This window comes from Egretta garzetta, unplaced genomic scaffold (assembly GCF_000687185.1).
Source record: "Egretta garzetta isolate BGI_Z169 unplaced genomic scaffold, ASM68718v1 scaffold172, whole genome shotgun sequence".
In the NCBI taxonomy this organism is placed as follows: domain Eukaryota; kingdom Metazoa; phylum Chordata; class Aves; order Pelecaniformes; family Ardeidae; genus Egretta; species Egretta garzetta.
This window is the reverse complement of record NW_009258951.1, coordinates 3,925,182-3,939,523: the sequence shown is the minus strand read 5'-3', so window position 1 is coordinate 3,939,523 and position 14,342 is coordinate 3,925,182. Positions and strand designations below refer to the sequence as shown.

The 14,342-nt window shown below is 42.3% G+C and overlaps 1 protein-coding gene across 6 annotated transcripts in view; it reads right to left on the bottom strand.

Moving 5' to 3' along the window:
- The window catches only part of MFSD1 (major facilitator superfamily domain containing 1), a 33,892-nt gene extending 24,514 nt beyond the window's left edge, over positions 1 to 9,378 (bottom strand). For all 6 annotated transcript variants that reach the window (XR_004841388.1, XM_035889950.1, XM_009634433.2 and 3 more), the window contains exons 1-2: positions 9,373 to 9,378; positions 6,410 to 6,413 (exon numbers count right to left, since the gene is read on the bottom strand). The gene's annotated coding sequence lies outside the window, so the exon portion shown is untranslated. The remainder of the gene's footprint in view (positions 1 to 6,409; positions 6,414 to 9,372) is intronic.
- Positions 9,379 to 14,342: the final 4,964 nt, after the last annotated feature.

Sequence of the window (14,342 nt, the reverse complement as noted above, 5' to 3'; positions counted from 1 at the left end):
CTGAGCTTCCCTATGAGGGTGTTATGGGAAACAGTGTCAAAAGCTTTGCTGAAGTCAAGGTAGACAACATCCACCACTCTCCCCTCATCTACCCAGCTGGTCATGCCATCATAGAAGGCTATCAGATTGGTCAGGCATGATTTCCCCTTGGTGAATCCGTGCTGGGTACTCCTGATGATCTTTTTTTCATCCACATGATGTTCAGTGTGCCACTGTTGCATCAATACATAACGAACATACAAAGACGGCATCCCCTTCCTTTTCCTCTAAAAACAGTGAGGCAAGGCTAGCTTAGCACATACCATCCCAAAGGCTGAATACTGTTTAACAATCTCTAATTTTATTATTTAATATTAAAGAATCCTGGATTTCTCTTTTTTTGTTTGTCATGACCCAAAGGAGCTGTGTTATCCCAAAAACTTAGAATTCATTATTTCATAATGCGTCTTGCTTTTTCTTGTCCTCTCTTCTACCTGCTCTCGGGAGACCAGAGATCCATCTGAATTCACTTTTTCAATGATTTCCTAAGAAATAAATGCATGAGTGTTAACGTCCCGTTCTGCCAGTGAAGCCTTCTCATTCAGTCCTAATATCAATTACAGTATTGCCACTCTCCCATGCTCTATTACTACCATACAAAAAGATGGAAGGATTAAGCTATGTAAGCTATTTAAAAAGCTACCTAAATAATTTTAAAATTATTACTTTATGTTACATTTAAGCAGGTTCCACTGAGCATAATGAATTAAATACCAAAATAGGAAAGGTAATGATGGGAGGATTTGTCACACGGAGCACAGCTGTGGCAGGTTCCAGTACGACAAAGCGATTCTGTGATTTCATTCATCCTTGAGGGAGTTTTCATAAACCTGAAACACATGCAATTTTATTATATTTCTTTTCAAATGTGTCAGTGGGGTTTTCATGTTATTTTCAAGACCGTGTGCTTAAAATAATTTCATATTAAACAAGACTGGATTTGTACTTTAGCTTGTTTGGTATAACATAGGACCCTTTGTAGTACAGTAAGAAATTACACTCATGTATCTGGAATATTTAACAAGAGAAAAAGAATATTCTTCCATTTGCTGTTTCAAAATATCTGTCATGCCACCCCTTTCTTCCCAGCCACTTCTGTCTTCACCTTGGATATGACCTTGCTGTGCCTGAAGCTTAATGGCTGTAACGCGCAGTGTGAGTTAAGTCTAAGATGGTTCTCAAATGCATTGCAGGTGAGTGTTTATGTCACAAATAAATACAGTAGATTGCTCTTAAACTCATACTTTAGAATGTTTATTACCAATGCAATTTCTGTCTTAACATAAATCAAAGTACTTAAAGTGCCATATGATACCAAATGCTTAGTTTAACAGCATAAAATTGAGCAAAAACTGTATACAGTACTTTATAGGTGCTATAAAATTCTTGTGCTTGTGGCCTCACCTTTTTGCATTGCCCAGATCAATCAAGTCCACTGAACACTCTGGCTAGTAAATACTCACGTGAAGCAACGATTAGCTTTCAGAGTTCAGTTCTTCTAAGTTATTTCTGTCTTCAGTGAAGATGCTTCAAAATATGACAACATTGCAAAGAAGTAGGAATCACATTTAAGATGATTAAGTTTGCTTCACTGTCATTAGACTATTAACCATCCTCTGAAAGAAAAATCTTGTGCTTTGCCTCCAACATGCAACAACTATTATGAAAGATCTGTCATACATAGACATGCAAACATTTTTTGAATCACTTCATGTGGTAAAAAGAAACGTGTTATTACAAAGATCCCCGTGTCCTGTACTCTTCCTGTCTCACGCAAATATTATTGGACTTACGTACAATCTCCTTAAGACATGTCTAATTTCTGTAAACAACTGAAAAAAAAAGGCTGAGAAAGCATTTTTGCACTATAAATCTATCTGAGACCAAAGATCTTGGCCTAAGGAACCTCCTGAGATTCAAAAGGATGCTCTGCCAAAGCAAACACCTCCTCCCCTCTCAGCTGAAGAGGCTCAGCTGAGTCAGACAACAGCCCATAGCACTGAGCTTGGGTTTATTGCTCTTTTTGTAAGTACGCTCATCAAGGAAGATTGCTCTTCATATTTCTCAAAATTACTTAAAGCCCCTCGCTATTCCCTAACCAAATGGGTACCAGGCTATAACTCTAATACCCAAATCTGCTCAGGTAATGTACGAAAAAATACCTGCACTGAGAGCTCAAGAGCATGATTGTGTAGCCTCTCATCCACGCCAGTACTTTCAGCAGGCTTTTTTAATTAATACTACCTAAAAAGAATCAGAGCAGACTGCTGAAATACCTGCTAATTAACTTTTATTTAACTTCCTGTGAACAGGCTATCATTTGAAATAATGAGATTCAGGAGACCTCTAAACCTTCATGCGTCATTTCCTTTTTGGACCCCTTGGCCCTAGCTGGCCGCTTTTGAGCGCTCTTCATATTTCTCAAAATTACTTAAAGCCCCTCACTATTCCCTAACTAAATGGGTACCAGGCTATAACTCTAATACCCAAATCTGCTCAGGTAATGTACGAAAAAATACCTGCACTGAGAGCTCAAGAGCATGATTGTGTAGCCTCTCATCCACGCCAGTACTTTCAGCAGGCTTTTTTAATTAATACTACCTGGGTACTTTGACCTAGCAGGATGTAAAAAAAAAAGAATCAGAGCAGACTGCTGAAATACCTGCTAATTAACTTTTATTTAACTTCCTGTGAACAGGCTATCATTTGAAATAATGAGATTCAGGAGACCTCTAAACCTTCATGCGTCATTTCCTTTTTGGACCCCTTGGCCCTAGCTGGCCGCTTTTGAGCCCAGGGGACCCCTTTGCTCCTGTCGCCAACACTGACCCTTCATAAAAAGGTGGGTGCTTGGTGCCTGCGCTGCCACAGGCGTTAATATACCAGCGCAGACGAAAATGAGGGGCACAGACCATGGGGCTGTCTCACTGCCTGAGCCCCAGGGGCAGGCAGAAGCACAGGTAGGTGCTGGTGCCCAGCTTCCAGGGAGGACACACAGGCCAAAGCATTGCAGCATGGTGTGACCCTAAGTGTGGTGGCCACAGCACACGTACATAGTAATGTCTTGCTATGAAAGGCCTCTGAATCTATCGCCTTTCCTCAGAAATCACCATTTCAGCATACGTTTTCTACTGTTTTTCACAGGCTCATCTGCACAGGTGTAATTTTGAAGCCAGCCCATTTCCCAGCTGCTAGGTCTGGTTGCTTTATTGCACTGCTCTGAGAGATCGCTTCCAGCTTTCTCTGCGCATCCTGGCTGAAAGAGGAGTGAGCAGAGCTGTGTCATTTCAAGCACCCTGCAGAAGGGCACAGCATCTGTACTCCAGAGCTTAATCCAGCTCTCTCATCTTGTTGCTTTCCTGAGTGTAACCTGGAGAAGTTCAAAGTGGTTTTCACTTTGGAAACAGCTATTACATCTAACAAGCTTTCCAAGGAAAAAAAAGTGTATCAGAGGCTGCTTAGCATACACGTATGAGTCTAGAACCAAATAATAAAGTGTCCAGAGGTGGGAGAGGAGGGAATTCAGAACTTTTGGAACTATAGTTGAATTATTAGATAACACTTCTGCTTCGCTCAATATGCAATTTTCCCTTTATGCCTGCAAACGTTTTCCTCAGCATACACATATCCCTGTCTCTCACCACAGCATCACTGCATGTTAACAGTGCTAAGTTTTAAAAATCCCCAGGTTACTTGGTTGAAACACCGAACAGCTACAGATGCCTGAGAGACACCGAACCAAAGCATTTACTGGATAGCTCGTCATTGGAAAGATGCATTCTCGTAACATTTAAACTTTTTAAAAACTGTACTATTTCTTTCAGCGGGATGGGCATAAAGTATTTTAGAACTAAGCCCAGCAATTTCGGAAGGAAGCTTTGATTTTGAATAAAATGCTCAACAGTTGGGGTGACACGCTGGCCTGGTGGCCCTGGGAATGAAGGAAGTTCACACCCTTGACAAGGGCTTTGTCTCCCTCCCTCTGGCTGAAGACCAAGTGAAAGCGGTGCAAAGGCGCTCTTTGTCACCAGGGCCAGGCTTTTCATTCTTTTGGAATGAAAGCATATAGAAACACAGAAACGGATGGGAGAAAGGAATCGTTTCCCACTGATTCCATTGCAGGCCTTGCAGTCTACCCTTCATAACCCTGTAAATACATAACGTGCATAGTTCACCGCACAGATATCGTTCTGCTCTTAAATTGATGTCTATTACTACCACCCAGTAGTTTGGCGAGCAGGCTGTCACACCTTCTAAGGATCCAGCAAGAACCTCTCCTCAGTGCAGTGTAAAGCCTCGTGGCGTCCCCACCTAGCTCTCTATTTATCTCCTTCAGTTACTTGTATTCCAAAAGCAGATCTCCTGTCAAACGCCTTTCTCTCTCTCCCCAAGGCTGAGTATTTTATGCACATCAAGCAGTTCCTCATCAGGCATTTCCTCTGCCCTCAAGTTATTGAACTTCCCTGGAGAGGTTCCAAGACATGGGTAAGGTGGGTTGTTTATCTTTTGCTTCTCTCTCTAGGCTGCAGCCCCGGGTTGAGCAGGACTTTCCAAGCAAACAGCTTTTATTCAGTGGCACCGTTGTTTCCTGAACCTTGTGGTTAATCCCCTTTGCTGATACACCTGGTCACTCGCTTCCCTTTCCTTGGAAATGAATCCTCTCACCTGTGTGCAATTCGCTTCTCACCATTTCTCCTAGGGCCTGGCTCTGAGGAACTGCTTTCCACGTTTGATCTGTACCTGTGTTTGTTTGAAAGGTCCCTTTCTCTGTGCAACCTTCTACTTGAGGTCCTGTTTTTCTAGGTACAACCTGCTGCAGAGTACGAGCTCCTCCCTGACAACACCCTGATAACTGTTGCCCCACTCTTATCCAGCAATTGTTATTCCAGGAGACACCCATGCCATCAATTTTTAATTTCCTGATTTACAGTTACTTCCCCTCTGCTCCATTGCTCCAGCATTTACATGGATTCTTATTGTAGCTGCAACACTTTTAGCAGGTGGCACAACGTAAGTAGATATTTCATCTGCTACGGGAAGTCTCAAAATTCAGTGATCTTGCATGATTGTCCATAAAGAGCAGCAAATAATGAAGGCAATCGTGATGGAGTTCCACCTATTAGTTTCTTAAAAAATATTCTATACCTGTAGATGACATGGTTGTCTTAATCTCTGGATAATCTGCCTGGATTGAGACCTTTCAAAAGAAAATCAAGAAATGCAAAATCAGTATCATTCCAATAATTCTGAGTCATCAACACATATCCAGCTTTATCTCTGAGAGTATGAGGCTTTGCACTGTTTCATAACCCCAAGAAACTGATACCATGGGGTGGAAAAAAAAAAATCACAAAAAGCTCTCATTTAGAAGAAAAAAAAAGAGGGGGGGCGGGGAAGCATAATTCTTTCCTCACTGGCAAAGAACTGGAAACTAGCAGTTTATCTACCTGGAGAGGGAAGGAAAAAATTTCCCAAGCTGATAATCAAAACCAAAATGAGGACAAGATATTCAGCCTAAGCATTTGTTAAAGTAAGGGGCTGGAGAGGGGGATGAAATGCACAGTTTTCTTTTTTACTTTCCTTCCAAGAGTGAATGAAAAATTATTCTGCACAGCAAGAAAATCACTTGTAAAATAATTCAGAGAATATATCGTTTCCTTAGAAGCATCTTGCTCAACACTTAATTTCACATTTTCATTCCTTAGAGATTACAGTTCTCAAAGTTCACCACCTTGTGGTTTTGAAGTACAAACAACTTCATAAATATTATTCACAGCATTAGGAAAAAAATCAAGTAGATTCATGTTCTTCCACATAAATGACAAGTGAATAAATACAAGTTATATGGGTGGCTAACTGAAATACTACACTAACGTTTCCTAGCAGTATAGGCATATCGTTATTGCTATACATGGAGGTAATCAATACTGAGTAAATGCGTGTTAAAGCTAACATTATGCATAGGCCAGGGTTTCCATTAAAGGTTATTCTGGCTTTGTTAGAGTGGAAAATTTTACCTTATGCTAAGACACTTTGTTTCTAATGAGACCTACAGGACTCGCCTTCTTTCTACAGCATAGGGACAGGTGGAGAGGATGATTTTGTGACATGCATGCATCCTTTCATTGTATATGCTGTATGCTTTGTATATATAGCATATATTGTTATGCATATGTCCATAGATGGTATGTAAAATGTGTATATTGCATATATTTCTGTCTGAAGTTTTTAAGTACTCTTGCTTTACGCTGGAGACATGAGTTCATCTGCATGAGTGCCTGGAGAAGCAAACGTGACAGCCCCGAGGGTCCTGCACGCCAGCTGGCAGAAGGATGCGGTCTCTCCCTCCCTCCTGCCCAGCCAGAGCTTGGGAGCTGCCCGGGACCCAGCGCCGGGGAATTGCCCAGGCACCATCCAGGGCTGGGGCTGAGCAGAGAGGGCACATGTCCCTGACCCCGCTGCCAAGCAAGGTGTCCTCCCTTGACTCGTGCAGGTAGGAAAAATCGTGCTGTGCATGTCACCTGTTTGCAACCTGAGTCAGAGCTACGCACAGCAGAGCACGTTTGCTCCCGAGCGCTGGGTGGTTCCTTTCGGAAAGGAAAAAAAGAAAGAACAAAGACTTCTTTGAAAATAACGTTATTTGAGCGTAAGCAAATGGGTGAAGCAAAAGTTCTGAGATGGTTCTTATTGGGAATTATGCTATGCTTGTATAACCTTTCACTTACAACTTGTTTTATTTATATATTTATATATTTAATTGATAAATTAACTTCTTCCGTTTGGCAAATACTAAAATACAGACAAGCGGTAGGGGAACACAACAAGAAACCAATCCCAGTGACATGGGAAGGCTGTGACCTTACCTCTTCCTGCTTCCATCAGGAATGAGATTCCCAATAACGTTAATATTTAAATTACCATAAATGGACATATAAACCACGATCTCTCTTGGATGAATAAGGAAAATCACCCTACGCTGGCCTGGCTTTGGGCATCTCTTGTGGACTCCGTTTTGATTACGCACCATGCAGCTGTGCAGGTACCATCCCAAGCTATAACAAGTTGTTTGCTTTTTTTTAAGCAGAGCCCAAGACTGAAAAGAAAGCCAACCTTCAGAGAAGAGCTTACGCCATGCAGTTGCCTGTATGGGATACTTCTGAGCACTCCTCTTTGTCCCTTGAACATCCCTAGTGCTCTCCATCAGCCTAGGAGGGATGGCTTGGGAAGGGCTTGTACTGGCTTCACCCGAGCTGCTGGGATTCCTTCTGTTGCAGGTGCCCATGTCTAAATGACCGCATGCTGCCATGAGTAAGTAACAGCTTCAGCTTCCTTTCCCACCCCGCCTGTACGCTCTGCACCCTGCAGAGAGCTGAGGCAAACACCAGCTCTCTGTTCAGAGAGCTCCCTTGCACGCCCAGTGCTTTGCTCACATGGATCTAGCCCAGGGTCTGCATGGTAACCATTAGGTGAAGTCTTAGTTTTGAAGAAATTGAAGAGAAAAAAAAAGACGAAGTTTTCTTCTTTTCTTTTATCTGGAAAGCAAATGCAATTTTTTTTTCTGGAAACTTGAGCAGTCGGTTCATGTATCTACAATGAGATCTGCAACCACAAAGCATTCAAATAAAATACAAGGCAGTGAACTTCTGTGACAGTTCTATTTTGAATATCTAACATCTAACAACAAATGCCAAGCATACTGCTTTGTAAAATTACAGGGAATGTAAAATGGAAAGAGAAAACTGAACTCAGGAAAGGGAACAGATAAAAATCCTGCTTTTGAGAATGACGCCAAGTAATAACATCCCATCCTGGCCCCCGCACAAGATCTGGAGTGTTTGCTTCCCTTGGCAAACTGTATAAAATCACACTTCTTCCAGCTTATAGTTACGCTCTAAACAATAAGTGCTTTGGGGCAGACTTAGGCTCCAAGATCTCCAGTTAAATGCCCTGCTATCCAATTTACATATAACCCGCTGGGGAACAAGAACTGACTCTTAATTTCTTTGGGGAATGCGTCCCTCGGAGTCTTTCCAAGCACTGGTAACAACTGTGTTATTTTGGATGGCTTTTCTGTGCTGCATGGGAGTGTTTGCATCACTACAAAAAGAGAAGAAACAAACAATTAGTGCTTTTATAACTTCTTAAAATCTGATTATTCCAGGGAATTAGAGAGCCAGTAGATTCACTGGAGGTGAGATGGGTAGAACAAGGCACTCTCGCCTCTAAACCCTGCTCCGGTGCATGCTGGGGAAGGGGGGTGGTACCGGCAAGCACAAAGCCTCCATGCTTCCCTCTCCTCTCGCGGCCAAGCCGCAGGCACAGGGCTAACCTCACAAAGCAGCCAGGATCATACAGGGGTTTTAAAAAAAATAAAAAGGGAAAATTTTGCAATGGCATTTTTAATGTCATTACATTTCATAAAAAGTGGCACTGTCTTTGGTCATGTCTCAGCCCCCAGTAGTGTGTATATACTTCCCAAGGATTGCATTTTTCTCCAATAATTTAGTCCTGGATCCTGAAAGGCACCTCAGTGTGACTGAGGATATAGACCTGTATGCTGACCAAGATTTAGATGGTTTAGTGTTTAGACTTACATGATTTAGTGAACAAATGTCACAACTATTCATGCTGTCAGGTGTTCAAAATCTGCACCACTTAGGAGTCAATAATCTCATTTTCCAAAGTGAGTTCACATGTACCAAAGTCGCACTGCAAACTAATCAGAATTCCTCATCCTTGTATAAATTTTTGCCTAAAATCTACATTTGCAAGTTTTCTCTTCCTTTAAAGGCTGCCTGTTACTATGCCCAGCTCTGCTTTTCTTGCTGAGCATTGATCAAATTCTTCTCGGTATATTAGTACGCTCAGAGCCGTTATGGTTATTAAAAATATTACACATGCCAAAATATTTTGTCTGACAAAGTGAAAAACATTTCCAGCACCCCAAGATCCCTATCTGCTGTATGCCTCATGAAGAACTGGCCCAAAATAAAATGACGTTGGTGGTTATTACCACTACCAGATTGGTAATTTGGCAATTACTAAAAAACACATTAGCCCAGGCAGAGCCGTGGCATCAAAAATCCCCAGGGTGAGAGGTGGGATGGAGTAACTGACCCCTGGGCAGCAGCGATGCTCCAGACAAGATGCGCACAACACGCAGCACTTGTGTACAGCCTGGACCTGGGTGAAGTGAGCATTACTAGCTGCTGAAATTGCTTTGCCCCACAGAAAAAGAAAGCAAAGGAAGGAACCCTGCACTTATTGTACCAGTAACTCTGGGAGAAGGAGTCTGTAACGGAGGCGTTAAGCATACAGCTTAGCAGAAAACACAGCCTCCGGGTTTAGGCTTCCACGCTTTCCAGACTTTGCTTTTTCATAAATGTAAATAACAGCAAAACAAAGCGCCTCAATATAAGCTTTCACTCAAGTGTAACTCATAGAATCATTTGGTTGGAAAAGACCTTTAAGATCATCGAGCCCAACTGTACCTGTCCACCACTAAACCATGTCCCTCAGCACCTCGTCTGCCTGTCTTTCAAGTACCTCCAGGGATGGGGGCTTCACCACTTCCCTGGGCAGCCTGTTACAGCTCCTGATAACCCTTTCAGTGAAGAATTTTTTCCTAATATCCAACCTAAATCTCCCCTGGCACAACTGGAGGCCATTTCCTCTTGTCCTATCACTTTCCTCTTGTCCTATTGCCTGGGAGAAGAGACTGACACCCACCTCAGTACCCCCTCCTGCCAGGCAGTTGTAGGGAGCGATAAGGTCTCCCCTCAGCCTCCTCTTCTCCAGGCTGAACACACCCAGTTCCCTCAGCCTCTCCTCATCAGCCTTGTGCTCCAGATCCCTCACCTTTATATGGATCTTCCATAAAGGACCCTCCTGCCTCCACCCCCAGCTGTCCCAACATTATTTCAGCTTCTAGTCCAGTTTTTCCTAGCCCTCGCTCCTATTTTAGTGCACTTTCTGCTCAACAAGCAAGAACAAGGTTTTTTATAAATTTCTTATACTGACACCTGAAAGAGCAACGCAGCTCTCAGCACATTCCTAGCCTTTATTCCCCTGGGAATATTTCCCATAGACAGCCTCACACCCTCTTTCCCCCATAGGAAAGGTAATTCTCCTACAACAGTGAAGCGCTGGGGTTTTCAAGGAGATAAAGTCAGGGACGTTACGCCCAGGAGATAAGGTTTCAATAGTCAGCCCTGGCCCTGGCGAGGCCGTGGAAGGTGTCCAGCAGTGGCGTGTAGCCCAGCAACCTGCCCCAAACACCGAGTGCTTCCAGGAAATGGAAAAGAAACACAGTGATTTGAAACAACCCTTTCACAGGTCCCATGGGACTGGGAAGAACTGGTGGATGAATCACTGCTTGCACCACATGTCTTCAAGGAAGTCAACAGAAAAATAAACGGGCTCCAAATGTCATAATTAGCTCCCTGGGGGCTGAGGGGGACCCTTTGCTGAAGCCTACAACCATGTTTTAGACCTACAACGTGCTGTGAGAAAAGAAACAGCATCCGGCAGTAAACGGCCTTGCTGACACAGCACAGTATGTTGAATCTGTAAGAATATCTCTGTGCTGTTGCAATGCTTTTCTCATTTATGTGCACGCTGGGTACTTGGCAAATCAATTTAGCAACCAGGCATTGCTAAACTAAGATATGCTCCTCCTTCGGGATTTATTCTGTGTGCTTACTATTAATATCTGCCACAGCAATCCTGCAGTTCATCCGAGTTAGTGCTACATGCTGGCCCTGAAGTGACAATTTACTGTTGATGCTGTTGTCTTAGGGTAAGCCACAGAGCCCAACACCGGGTCATCAAAGTCCAGCACCCAAAGAGCAGCTCACCCCTAGGGCTTCTCAGATGCTCCTGCACTCCCACCTGAGGGGCTGCTGGTTGTTCTCATCGCCTCTCAGCTAAGGGATAAGTAAGAAAAAACAAGGGCAAAACCAAGGAGTAAGTGTCTGCAATTCCTTTTCCGATGAACAACTGCCAAGCGGCTTCAGACCCTGGACACACGCTGGCTTCATGCTTTGCTCTGAGAAAAGTCTACCGCAGCCTACTTCAGAAAAATGGAAAAATATCCAATGTCTTTTTCAGTTCTATGGTTTTATTTAATTAGACAGATCAATTGGGGAAACTTGAACTGCTTAAAATGTCATCAAGACGGTCTTCAACAAGACTGTCCTGAACTCATGCTCCCTCTTTACTTTGCTGGCAGATGGAAACACAGCAAAAATAACTGAAGGGAGAAAACAATCCTTTGTATTATATGCTAATATTCAAGATGGATTATAAATATCTCAATAGGTTAGATTGTACCTTTGCTTTCATATCTAAAACTTCGTTCCCTTCTCAAGCTCTCCGATGACCCCATGCTTGAAAGTGAGCTTTTAGAAAAGGACATCGTCACACTAAATCCTCACAGCACAAACCTCATGAACAAAACAGGGAGGAATTGTATTGGCAGGGATAATCATACAGTGTCTAAGAAAGAATATAAAAAGATACAGCTACCTACAGACCTGACCATTAATAGCTGCAGTATCGGATACATACATATATATATGTCTACAAACGTGCACACACACACTTGCAGCCCACACCAGTCACACAAACTGTGGGCCACAATCAGGTGCTATATCATGAGTTAAGGTTTTTATAACTTTTGGCCTGACAAAACCATGGCCTTTCCTGTGATAAACAATAAACTTTATTCTCAGGAGAGTCAGTCAGTGAGAGATGGGCTACGTGACTTCCCCAGGTCCATTCCCATCCCACCGTCTGTGATTTTTTGTGCTGATCTTCCACCATCCCATATTTTCTTAATTTAACAGCAAGTTTCTGTTACCTTCTCCAGGTCATTTAAAACTTCCTTTAATTTCAGTGATGTCATGTCATGATCCGGTCTTCTATTTTCAAGTACCTTCATTATTTGTATAAGAAAATGTTTTCTACCACACTTACCGTAAGCAGTTAGATAATTCCTGCCAAAAATCTGTTTGAGTTCAGAGCAGGTGCCTGTGACTCTTGCGCTGGGATTGCCAGGCGTTTCCTCTTTGGATCAATACGCTGCCTGCAGAAGTGAAACACTAGTACCAAAAACCCCTCCATTTTAAGTGTCTTGTTAAGAAACATGTTTTTATGCTTAAATCAAATTTACTCTGCTCCTTCTGAAATGCTGCGTTCATTACAAAAATGCAAAGCTGCTTATTAGAATCCAGAAGGCTAGAAAGAATAATTCATTAAAAACAAATAGCTAAATCGTAACAGCTGCATAATGTCAGCAAAACCTAATTGATTCCAGTAGATTTTGGTTCTCTTTATAATTGCAAAGTTGCGTACAGAAAAATATTTGTATTTGTCTACACCAGGAGTCAGTAAGGCTGCCTAGTTTGTAACACCACTTGTGAAAACCAGCTAGAGGCGTTTCCTCCTACCTTTGCACGCAGCGTGTTTCTTTGGGCCTTTTGGGTCCTAATTCCCCAGTTACGGTACAACACGTGCAGATCTGAGAATTCACCCTGCCGCTACAGCCAGAGCCCAGCAGTGCCAGTGCTCACAACGAGGCCCTTGCACAAATGAGACTTTTTTTCTTTAATGAGGTCACGCTGCGCCGATTTAATACGACAAACCCCCACACTTACACTGGCCTCACCTAGAAGGCTGAACGAAAGCTCTGCACAGGTAATATGAGGCTAAATCTGTAGTTTGCTGCTTTGCAAATGTTCAGAGTGCAAAATGGAGATTGCATTTATGCCCATGAGGAAACACAGGTTAAAAGTACCGTCCTCCCCACCTTTTCTGTCCCCAGTGATGCATTACTTTCTAGGCAAAACGACATTGCTCTCACAAGCGCTTTATGAAATCCCCTGCCTTCTCTCTGTCCATTAACGCGATTTGCCTTGCCTGTGCTTCACCTGTGCAAATCTGCAACTGCAACCTGCACGGGGCCAAGCACTGACTGCTGAAAATGCAAAGCTACCAGGGAAGTACTTTATTTTTCTCCATCTCTGTCTGCAGTCTGTGTATTATGGCAAAGTTGTAACAGTTAAAAGTACATGTTTAACCTTCTAAAGAAACACTCTATAGAGTATGGCATAGCAGAATATACAGAAACAAGAACACTAAAGGGACTTATATTCAGCTTCTCAATTTAAATCATGGCTGTGCTACATCATGTTACTTTGGAAAACACTTTCACTTTAACTCAGGTCAGTACAAAATTCAGTTATTAAAATTAAAACTGATTTATTATTGTATAGAAGCCAATATATAGCAGACTCCGTGAACCTAATCTCCTGTTTCCCGAAAATATGAAGAGGAAAAATCCAAGTATACAATCAGCAATGATTTTATTCAAATTAAGCATTAGTAGTACTTAACCAAGCATTCATTAGAAATTAAACTGGAGAATGCTACTGAGAAAAGTCTGCTGTTAAAAATCAGCATGTCTCTGTCACAAGCAGCAAATTCTGCATGCACTAAAAAAGTTTATTTTAGTCCTGTTGTGATGAGATTTCATTGTACCCTTAAAATGTTACCACTAGAACATATGTGCTTTTAATATTGCTAACTGTTGCCTTGTTGAAGAGGCCCACGGAACCAGGGCCAGTGGCGCAGTGGTGGGGACAAGCCAGAGGCCTTGCCAAGGAAAGGAAAAGGACTCAGCGGCAACGAGAGGTCATCAGCATTTCCCATGATTGTGCTTTAAATACGCTCAGCATTCGCTCCCCTGCTATTGTTTTTCATATTCACCTTTGGAAGCAAGGTCAGCCAGGACTATTTAAAAAAAAGTCAAAACAAAATGTCAATATAGATTTGAGCTATCTGCATGGGAAACCGCACTAATCATCACGTCTTACCCAGAAAAATAGTAAAAGTTTTGTGTAAAAGAAAAAGGGGGGGAAATTTCCATTAAATCTTCTAGATTTGTTTGGACGAGACCAAGAATGGAATAGTACTCTCAATTCAAAATCTTTTCAAAAGGGAAGGGTGGATGCGATCAGGGATTCAGGAAGGAAATCTTAAACACAATATTCACAGCAATACTTCAATGACGTGTGCCACACCTCTGTCTATATATATACCTTTATGCTTCATGTGCATGTGGCAATATGTTTTGTTCGTGAACATATTGCAGATCTGAAGCCCAGTAATACAAGATTGTAGCATCAGGCTCTTAAACTGGCAGCAAATCATTTCAGTTGAGATATCGATACAAATACTTCAGCACATTATAATAACACCTAACAACAATGATATCAGGAACAATAAAACTCCAAATTGTGAAT